We start from the raw sequence: 11,165 nt of genomic DNA on the forward strand, positions 1-11,165 counted from the left end.
AACTCTCACTGGTGTTTGAAAAACCCAGTAAGTGCATCACAATGGGTTGTGAACTCATGGTAACATCTCAGTTTACAGAGATGGCTTGACATCTACAGTGATGAGTTCCTTGTTAACAACAAAAAGTCAGAAACTGCTGGACAGCCTATAGTTAGTTACATGCCCTCATAGTAGAGCTGGAGTAGATCACTGCATGCTGGAGCTCACAAAAAGGAGCAAACCAAGTGCAAAATGCTTTCAGGACTGTAACATCTCTGCTGTTGTGAAGACAGATTCTAGAGTAATACACTAAGCTTTACTAAACTAACCTGAATATGAGGGAAGGTGAAGGTAGATGTGCCACAGTATATACAGTCATCTCTATCAGCAAACTCTTATGAAAGAACATGGCATTAAAAACAACTCCAGGGTCAGACCAGAGTTAGAATACTAATAAAGTCACTTGGATGATTTATAAATAGAAATTGTGCAGCAAACAATCCATCCAATAGGTCACTTGGAGGATTTTTAAAACAAAAAACAAAGACTGATTCTTGTGAAACACCAGAACACTGACAGAGGAAGGGAGGACAGGAGGCAGGAAACAGAGATGGAGAGATGTAGCAAGATATCCTGCAGGTGCCCAATTAATCCTAGTCGGAGAAAGAACTCCAGTTCCTGTCCAGACAAAAGAATAGCTCTGTGTTACAGTATACTAGATTCCAAGTTTGCATAACAGGGCCTGAAAGTAAGTTGCTGGCTTAGTTAATTCATAAGCTGTCAAGCTATGCCTTTTTATTTAGTTAATTCCTGTAGGGATAAGTATGACCCCAAGCATCCTGCCCTTTAGAATGATTAATGTTTCCTTTCACAAGCGTCCCTAAAATTACTGACCCATACTGAAATTGTGAAATACAGTTGTGTAAGCTACAGTCTTGTGTCAGCAAGACATACCAGACCATTGTTGTGAAGGATACAGAATGTGGGAACATACTAGCTATGTAAATAAAATATGTCCTAGTCAGTTTCAAAATGGTTGCAAATTATAATACTCAACCTAAGTCAGTGGTTCTCAATCAGCGGTACCTGTACCCTGGAGCGTACCGCAGATGTCTTCCAAGGGGTACATCAACTCATCTAGCTATTTACCTAGTTTTACAACAGGCTACATAAAAAGCACTAGTGGAGTCAGTACAAACTAAAATGTCGTACGGACATTGACTTGTTTATACTGATCTATATGCTATACACTGAAAAGTAAGCACAATATTCATATTCCAATTGATTTTATAATTATATCGTATTGTATATACAAATGAGAAAGTAAGCCATTGTTCAGTAATAGTGTGCTGTGTCACTTTTGTATTTTAATGTCTGATTTTGTAAGCAAGTAGTCTGTAAGCAGGGTGAAACTTGTGAGTACGCAAGACAAATCGGATTCCTGAAAGGGGTACAGTAGTTTGGAAAGCTTGAGCACCACTGACCTAAGCAATGCGTTATGAGCTTTTTTGTTTACTTTTCAGGTGGGAAGGGAAGGGGGATCTACAGTGTCTAAATCAAGACATGCCTAGGTGTCACATCAAAGTCATCTGAACTTGCAGCCTATCTACACCAGACAGAAAAAGAATCAAACATGTCAGATCAACAGGTAATCTCTAAATTCACACAATGGTAAAAAACTTTGAACCTGTACCAAGCAGGTTAATCATCATCATTTAGAAGTTATCAACATTTGCTGTGATTACTTTTGGAAGGGCACAGTTCCAGTTTGAGCGTCACTGAAGATATAAACTAAGCTTCTTCCAATGAGAAGTCAGAGCATCAAATTTGTTAAGCAATTTGATTCAGCTGCTTAATTTTAACATTGCACCATCCTTCTGTGCAACTGCTAAGGGAAGATTATCGGTGGAAGGGGCTGCTGGCATTGACTAACTGTACTATGCTTGAGTTTCATGATCGACAATGTTTTTTACTTTATTAAACAGGGCAATTTTACAAATATTCAGTTTAAGTAATTTTCCTTGAGTCAAACAATTTGTTACTACGAAGAAAACAAACCCTTCATGGGTTTCATTTTGGTGCTTTCACTCCTCTCTTAAACAACGGACTTTCCATATCACATTAGCCCTTTCCGATTTACTTAACACTGATTCCTCCCAACAACCCCCATCTTTCTGATGGAGCTTGAAATATAGCTTTTTGATTCCCCCCTTGTTTGTACATCACAGTCAGCAATGTTCAAACTACTCACAGCTCCTGAGGAGAGCAAGAACACCATAAGAACAATATTGGGGGGAAGACATAGGTCCTACATATGAAGTGATTTTCTTTCGTTTTCCCTATTTGCTTCTCAGACAGAGGTGAGTTTTGAAGTAAACTAGATTTTCAGAACCCAGTTTCCTGGTGCTGAAGGTTCTTAGTTTCCAGTTAGAGAAGGAAAACCTGCTCCACATCTATTGGAAGAGAACTTGAAAATACACAAGCTACCACTATATTTTCTCTCTTTGGGTTAAGGATTGGAAGCACCTAACATCTATCACTATATCATGCACTATATACAATGTCTCCTATATGGAAGAGGACAACTAAGTTAACCAACTTCAAAATTACAAATGCAAGTGGCATAGGCCTTGACTTAGTGCAATGGCTTTTCATTAGTGGACACTGAAGTTCAAGCCATTCTTAGGTCATTTGGTAGACTCAATCCACGCACTACTAGCCACCTGGTCATAAATAGGCTGGTCAAAGGTTGAGTTTGTGTTCATCTTTTCACTATATCGCAAGATCTTTAGCCATTCATGTGCAATAAACCAACTCAGTGCTTCAGTATTTCACAACCATCAGAATTAACAATGCTCAATACAAAGCCTGACTCAGCTAGGAATGCTGAAAACAGGAGCTCAGCAAATAATCGAAGGGCTGATTCCTAATCAAGGTGCTCAGTTTTCAGCATTTAAAGCAGTTGAGGTGGGAGCATTCCTGCTTCTATCAGCAAGGTTCGGGAAGTGTAGTTTTAAATCACTGGGCAAGTAATGATCAAGCCATAAGGAATAAAAGCTGAAATGCAGGCTAGCCCGTAGCATCTTGCAATTAAAGGCAGAGGCATCTCTGAATGTTGTAAATACTACATATACAAGTGCAGCTAATCCAGTACTAAAAGATACTGGAGCCATTAAATTGCTTTAGATTAAACTTTAACAGCCTCTGGCAGATGGGTGTAAATCCAGAATTTAAGAAAACAGAGCAATTACTTTGTGGTTACACTAGTGTCACAGCAGGATTTGGCTCCTGAAATTGACATGACAATTAAAAAGTGTGCAAGCCAAAAAACTCGAGAGGCTGACTTTCCCATTCTGTCAAATTGCTGATATAACGGACAGAAGCATAGAAGAGATGGTCTATGGTGGTAAGGACCTACCGCCCTTGTAGACCAGCATGGCCCCCTGATTAAGTTTCCATTAAGGTTTTTAGGACACTATTGTTTCTACAGAGGATCCCACAGAGCAATGCGCTGTTGCCACTCCCAGCATGTACTGGCATATTCAGCACTAAAATCTGGAAGACAGAGAATGGGATACTAAAAATGACAACATGATACTTTTATTAGTTGCTGGAATGTGACTTCTGACAGGAAAATAAGTGATAAACCCATCAGCTAATCTGTACCCCAAAATGATCTGCCTGCATATGGCAAATGTTCAGTCAACAAGTCTTTTCTTCCTCTGTTTTATTCTTTACAGTTTATGGTATAGTCCTGGAAGAATAAAACGCTTCTTAAAAAAAACAAACACACACTGGGGAAGGATTTGTCTTTAAACTGAAACATAAGTATTGCCCTTTATTAAGTTAGCCAATAACCTCTCCTTTCCAAAAGAGTCAGCTCTTCTTTCAGGTTTATCCATGTGAAATTAATTAAATAAGAGTCAGAATCAAAGCAGTCGCATGACATTCAAAAAGAAAAACTTGTCAGGACACTATTTTCACTCATGAAAACTGATCAAAGGTCTGTGGTGAAGAGGATGGCACCAATATCACAGAGACAAGGTGGGTGAGGTAATATCTTTTATAGGACCAACTTCTATTGGTGAGAGAGAGAAACTTTCAAGCTTACACAGAGCTCTTCCTCAGGTAACAGTCATTCTGATTAAACCCAACACTAAGACAACGGCAACAGAGTTCAGAATCCACCATCCAACTGAGAAAGCACATTTTCTGCAGCTTTTTTTGTTACCTGTGGCTGTACCAACAAGCCATATGCTAGACCAGGGGTTCTCAAACGCGGGACCATGACCCTCAGGGGGTTGCAAGGTGGATACTTGGGGGTCACAAGCTATCAGCTCTGTGGGGGGTATAGTAAGTGAAGGCCCTGATAAAGGCCCAGTATGAGGCCTGAGGCCTGAACTAAAGTAATGTCAAGACTTAGCTAGAAAGCAAAGTCAAGCTGTGAGCTGAAGGCCAGCTCAGTTCACAGATGCTGGCAAGGAAAGGGCTGATATTGCATAAACATATATTCACCTAGCATACCGAAGTATAAACATGGTACCAGAACACCTTATACTGGAACATTCCACAAATAAGAAAGAACAGGCCGACCCATCCCAATGACAGGGGCAAAAGGGTAATATGATGGATAGAGTTGTTTTAATCGAACCAACATGTACAAGGTGAGAGGCGGCACTTTACTACGTAGAAGGGTTGTACCTTACTACGTAGAGGGGCTGCACCTCAATACATCAGGAGTGATGTGTAACTTGTTTGTACCTGTGTATAAAAAAGTATCCCTGGGGCGATGTCTTTGTCCGGCCTAGGGGGCAGTGGAAAGTCCCGCCACTGACTGAGCTGAGTCCATTGCCAAGAGGCACTCTGTCGCAGTATGCCCGGTAGACTAAGTACTCTATGGGGACCCTGCAAGTGTGTCCGAGCGCAATAAACCTGGCCGACGTGCCTTCGTACCTTACTAGACTCTGTGGTCATTGGGGGTTCTCTTCGGGTCTGCTGTGTCAATTATCTGCGCAGAGCTGGGGCAGCACACAGAGGGAACACACGCACGCAGCCGAGTGATACCAACAAGGAGAGAGTAGAGCAGAGCACCACACCGGTAGCCTCTGACAACAACACCTCCTCTGACAACAGGGGGTGACAGCCCCAAGCTCCCATTAAATTGAATGACCAACCCCTCCCATTTTAATGTATAAGGGAGGGGTCACATTCAGAGGCTTGCTGTGTCAAAGGGGTTGTCAATACAGAAATTTGTATCATCAAGGCCTGGGAATGTTATATCAACAGGTGCTTGCCCTTGCCAAGTTGTTCAGAGCAACTTCTTCTTCTAAAGTGGAGAAAGGCAGGAATGAGAAGCCAAAAATATGTATGACAAGCACACAAAATAGGACATTTCACTGATTGTTGTCAGTGATATAGAGGATCAGTGTCTCACAAAACCTAGTATCGAGAAATGCTTTCACTATTTGTTTGGTGTTTTTTGTTTAGCTTTAAATCAACAGTTTTTGTTTTGGATTTCAACTTCCCCCTGAAAAGTTCCGAATTCAAACAGTGCAGCAAAAGAACCAGAAAGTGAAAGTGACCAATATGTTTTCACTGCCCAAGATGAACAGCACAATTAAGAAATGCAGAATGTGAACAGCATAGCTGGTGAATGATTGAATTTTAGAACGGTTCAGTTCAAGAATTTTGATTCTCCATCTACCTGCACAATCTGATTTTAACCCTTGAGCAAGCCCTTAAAACACAGCCAGAGACATTGTCCATCACTATGTTTTAAGCCACGCTGCACAGAGAAAGCTGGACACAAGTAACCAATTGCACATGGGAGTTACTGCTAATGCAGGGCAGGGCTCCTGACATATCCATGTGCAGCAGTAGTTGCATAACAGCAGCACAGGACCACCACTGACCAGGACACTAAAACCCAGCAACGAGCAGGGTATGGCAGAGTCCGGAAGGCCCTGACCCACACTGAGACCCAGCGAGGGGAGGCAGAAGGGTCATCACACAATGCAGCCTTCCCACTGTGTCTGGGCCAGGGGTGGCAGTGAGGCGCTAGGGCAAGTGGCTCCTGTTCCAGCTGCTGGAGACAAAGTTGGAGCCCGCAGAAGTGAGAATTACAGCCCAGGCACGAGCCCCCCTCTAGGCACAGGGGATGCCCAGCAGGGCACAGGGCAGGTCACAGCACCCACCCTCCCCGTGGGATGGGGGGGACCAGCCCCCGGGGTACCCCATGGGTAAGGCTGTGCATGCTGCTCCCCATGGCATCCCGGGGATAGGGTGACACCAGCCCTCTGCTGGGGGGGACGGGAGGGGGAGCCATGCTCTGACATCAGCAAGACCCCAACAAAATGCGGCCCCCGCCACCCCCGCGGTTACCTGACCAGCCCCATGCACGGCGCCCCCCCCCCGACCTTATCCACATCACCCAGGTCCCCAAGGCCGGGCCCAGCCCCCCTTCACCCAGGTCACCAGCCAGCCCCGCCCCGCCCCGTCCCACAGCCCCCCAGGGCTCAGGTCACCGGCCGCCCCCCTCACCTTGGCCCGGGTCACCAGGTGGGTCGCCAGCTTCACCACGGCGAAGTTGCCCTTGCCGATGGTCCGCTCGATCTCGTAGTATCCGATGCGGGCGGGGCCCGAGGGCCGGGGTGGCGGCGGAGCCGGGGGCAGCCGGGAGCCGGGGGCTGGAGGGGGGGCCCCCGCTCCGCCGCTCGCTGCAGCCGCCGCCGCCATCTTCTTGCGAGGAGCAGAAACTCCCCCTCCGCCCGGGGCTGCGGCACCGCGTGAGCTCATCGGCACGGGGCGGGGCCACCGCTGCCATGGCAACCAGCGGGGGCGGGGCCCACCGACGCCAAGAAGACGGCTCCGCTTCGGCGCGTCACCCCGAGCCGAACACGCAATCGGCTGGGCCGGGGCGGGGCCTACAACGGAGACGGGACGGGACGGGACGGGGCGCGGGAGGGGGCAGTCCCTGGGGGAAGCCCCCCCCTTTTCCCGTCTCCGCGGCTAAGCGGGGCCTAGCGCAACGGGGCGCAGCCTCTGCTCCCACCTCAGGGCCCCTCAGCGCCGATCCCCTTACCCCCTCAGCCCCCCCCGAAACGGGGACATCCCCTCAACCCCCCCCCGCACTGGAACACCCCCCCTCAGCGCCCCCCCGAAACGGGGACATCCCCTCCTTACCCCCTCAGCCCCCCCCGAAATGGGGACATCCCCTCAAACCCCCCCGCACTGGAACACCCCCCTCAGTCCCCCCCAAACGGGGACATCCCCTCAACCCCCCCCGCACTGGAACACCCCCCTCAGCCCCCCCCAAACGGGGACATCCCCTCCTTACCCCCTTCAGTCCCTCGCCCCTTACTCCTCCCCTCCCTTACCCCCTCAACCCCCCCCAAACGGGGACATCCCCTCCTTACCCCCTTCAGTCCCTCTCCCCTTACCCCTCAGCCCCCTCCGAAACGGGGACATCCCCTCAACCCCCCCGGAAACAGGGACATCCCCTCAAACCCCCCTCGCACTGGAACACCCCCCTCAGCCCTCCCCTGAAACGGGGACATCCTATCCTTACTCCTCTCAGCCCCCCCCCGAAACAGGGACATCCCTTCAACCCCCCCCGCCCCCCGCACTGGGACACCCCCCCCCATACCCTCCCTGTCATAAACAGATAGCTAAGGGTTAATGTCTCTTTCACCTGAAACACCTGACCAGAGAACCAATCAGGAAACCGGATTTTTTCAACTTTGGGTGGAGGGAATTGTGTGTCTGGGGTCTTTTGTTTTCTGTCTGCCTGCTGTCTCTGAGCTTTGGAGAGGTAGTTCTGTTTTCTAATCTTCTGTTTCTAAGTGTAAGGACAAAGAGATCAGATAATAAGTTATATGGTTTCTTTTCTTTGGTATTTGCATGAATATAAGTGCTGGAGTGCTTTGATTTGTATTCTTTTTGAATAAGGCTGTTTATTCAATATTCTTTTAAGAAATTGCCCTGTATTGTATCATCTTAATACAGAGAGACCATTTGTATTTTTTCTTTCCTTTTTTTAATAAAGCTTTCTTTTAAGACCTGTTGGAGTTTTTCTTTACTTCAGGGAAATTGAATCTGTACTCACCAGGGAATTGGTGGGAGGAAGAGATCAGGGAGATCTGTGTGTGTGTTGAATTGGCTAGCCTGATTTTGCATTCCCTCTGGGGGAATAGGAAAGTACTTTTTGTTTCCAGGACTGGGAACAGAGAGGGGGAGTCACTCTGTTTGGATTCACAGAGCTTGTGTCTGTGTATCTCTCCAGGAGCACCTGGAGGGGGGAAGGGAAAAAGGATTATTTCCCTTTGTTGTGCGACTCAAGGGATTTGGGTCTTGGGGTCCCCAGGGAAGGGTTTTCAGTGGGACCAGAGTGCCCCAAAACACTCTAATTTTTTGGATGGTGGCAGCAAGTACCAGGTCCAAGCTGGTAACTAAGCTTGGAGGTTTTCATGCTAACCCCCATATTTTGGACGCTAAGGTCCAGATCTGGGAATAAGGTTATAACATGAGTGGCAGCCGGTGGGAGATAGACAGAATCCAGAAGCCAGTAGGAAAATTATATTTTTCTTTTCTCTGCTAAGGGCTTTTTAGCAGAGAGAAACAGTTGGTTTTAAAAGGGAACCAGAGAGAATTTTTTTTTCTGCTCTCTCTGGCAGTTTGTGGCTTGCATGTTAAGCAAGAAGTCGTTAAAGACTATTAACAGTCTTTTGTCACACAATAGCACTCCCATTGAGAGTCATACCAGCACTATATAGATGCAAATAAAGTGGTTTTTCAGGTTTACTTAACATTAAAGATTAGCTAAAGGCACTGTTGCTAGGCAGACTTCAGGAGGCAACAGAGAACCTGCAGTTCAGAAGATAAACACCGGAGGGCACCCCAACACAAGAAAACAGGAACCATGTCTACTAAGGCAAAAATTGAAGCCGAATACCAATTGAGAGAAGCTGAACACAGGCGACAGCTGGAAATAAAACAAAAAGACATGGAGATGAAAGAAAGAGAAGAACAGATCAGACAGGCAGCCTACCAAAGAGAACAGGCAGCCTTAGAGGCAGCACATAAAAGAAAACTAGAAGAGGAAGAGTTGGCCCACCGCCGAGAAATGGAAAAACAACAAAAAGAAGATGAAGAGAAGGAAAAACAGAGAAAGCATGAACTGGACTTGGCAAAAGCTGGGCTGCATGTCCCAGCCAACCCTAACAACCCGGCGCCAACTATTGCTCCACAGCACAGGAAATATCCCACCTACAAGGCAGGTGATGACACCGAGGCCTTCTTGGAAAATTTTGAAAGAGCCTGTCTTGGGTACAGCATCCCCGAAGACCAGTACATGGTAGAATTAAGGCCACACCTCAGTGGACCTTTAGCAGAGGTGGCAGCTGAAATGCCTAAGCAGCAAATGAATGACTATAAATTTTTTCAAACCAAGGCCAGATACAGGATGGGGATAACCCCAGATCATGCCCGTCGGCGCTTCAGAACCCAGAAGTGGAAACCAGAGGTGTCATTTCCCAAACACGCCTACTACATTGCAAAAAACTATGAGGCCTGGCTAACAGGAAACAACATTCAAACCTTGGAAGAACTGAACCTCCTCATACAAATGGAGCAGTTCTTGGATGGTGTTCCTGAAGACATCACACGGTACATACAAGATGGAAAACCCAAAGATATCGCTGAGGCGGGGGAGATTGGAGCCAAATGGATGGAACTGGCAGAAAGCAAGAAAGCTACTGTCAAGGGGAACGATTACCACAGGGGGCACACAGACCATAAACCCTACAACCGAGGACAGCCAAAGACCCCACATACCACCCAAGTAAAGCCACAGATACCCTACCCTTCAACCTCACCAGTCTCCAGTAACTCACCTCGGCCCAGTGACCCATCAGATGGAAGATGCTTTAAGTGTAATGAACCGGGACATATCAAGGCCAACTGTCCCAAGAACACCATACGAGTGCAATTCATTACACCACCATCACACCAAAGATCCCCAGGCCCGGATGCCTCTCAAATACCCTTGGAGCGAAGGGAAAATTTGAGAGTGGGCGGAAAGAAGGTTATGCGTGGAGAGACACAGGGGCACAAGTGTCAGCTATCCACCAATCCTTCGTTGACCCCAAATTCATCAACCCAAAGGCCAAAGTTACAATTTACCCCTTCATGTCACAAGCTGTAGACTTGCCTACAGCTGAACTGCCTGTCCAGTACAAAGGCTGGTCAGGAATGTGGACTTTTGCAGTCTATGACAATTATCCTATCCCCATGCTACTGGGGGAAGACTTGGCCAACCAGGTGAAGCGGGCCAAGAGAGTGGGAATGGTTACACGTAGCCAAACCAGGCAAGCTTCCAGACCCATTCCTGTTCCTGAGCCGTCCACAGAGGCCCCGTCTGTGTTACCAGAGACCCAGACAGAGGCAGTGGACCCGGATTCCATGCCTACCACTGAAACAGCCACAGCATCTCCAGTCCCAGGCCCGGAACTGGAACAGCAACCAGCACCAGCAAGTGCAACCACATCTTCAAACTCAACGCCAGAGGGCGCCAGCAAGCCAGAACTGGCAGAAGCAAAAGACAGCCATACCCAAAAGGCTCAGCCAGAGCCTGAAATACCCTCAGGTGCACCAGCGGAGAGCGGTTCACCAGCAACGGAAACAACCCCATCACCTACATCGCTTCCAGAGGAACCAAGCCCAAGTCCACAGTCTGAGGAAGAACTGGTGACCCCAGCCTCAAGGGAACAGTTCCAGGCTGAGCAGGAAGCAGATGACAGCCTTCAGAAAGCTTGGGCAGCGGCACGGAGCACCCCACCGCCTCTCAGCTCTTCTAATCGATCCCGGTTTGTTATAGACCAAGGACTTTTATACAAGGAAATTCTTTCTGGTGGACACCGGGAAGAATGGCAGCCGCAAAAACAGTTGGTGGTTCCAACTAAGTACCGGGGGAAGCTCTTAAGCTTAGCCCATGATCATCCCAGTGGCCATGCTGGGGTGAACCGAACCAAGGACCGGTTGGGGAAGTCCTTCCACTGGGAGGGGATGGGCCAGGTCTCAGCCCCCCCCCCGCCGAAACAGGGACATCCCTTCAAACCCCCCCCGCACTGGGACACCCCCCCCATACCCTCCCGAAACGGGGACATCCCCTCCTTACCCCCTCAGGCCCC

General features: G+C 47.9%; 1 protein-coding gene across 3 annotated transcripts in view; it reads right to left on the reverse strand.

Moving 5' to 3' along the window:
• Positions 1 to 6,663, reverse strand: part of SIK3 (SIK family kinase 3) — a 149,574-nt gene extending 142,911 nt beyond the window's left edge. For all 3 annotated transcript variants that reach the window (XM_030538048.1, XM_030538047.1, XM_030538046.1), the window contains exon 1: positions 6,520 to 6,663. The gene's annotated coding sequence lies outside the window, so the exon portion shown is untranslated. The remainder of the gene's footprint in view (positions 1 to 6,519) is intronic.
• Positions 6,664 to 11,165: the final 4,502 nt, after the last annotated feature.

The sequence above is a fragment of the Gopherus evgoodei genome, chromosome 19 (assembly GCF_007399415.2).
Source record: "Gopherus evgoodei ecotype Sinaloan lineage chromosome 19, rGopEvg1_v1.p, whole genome shotgun sequence".
Taxonomy (NCBI): domain Eukaryota; kingdom Metazoa; phylum Chordata; order Testudines; family Testudinidae; genus Gopherus; species Gopherus evgoodei.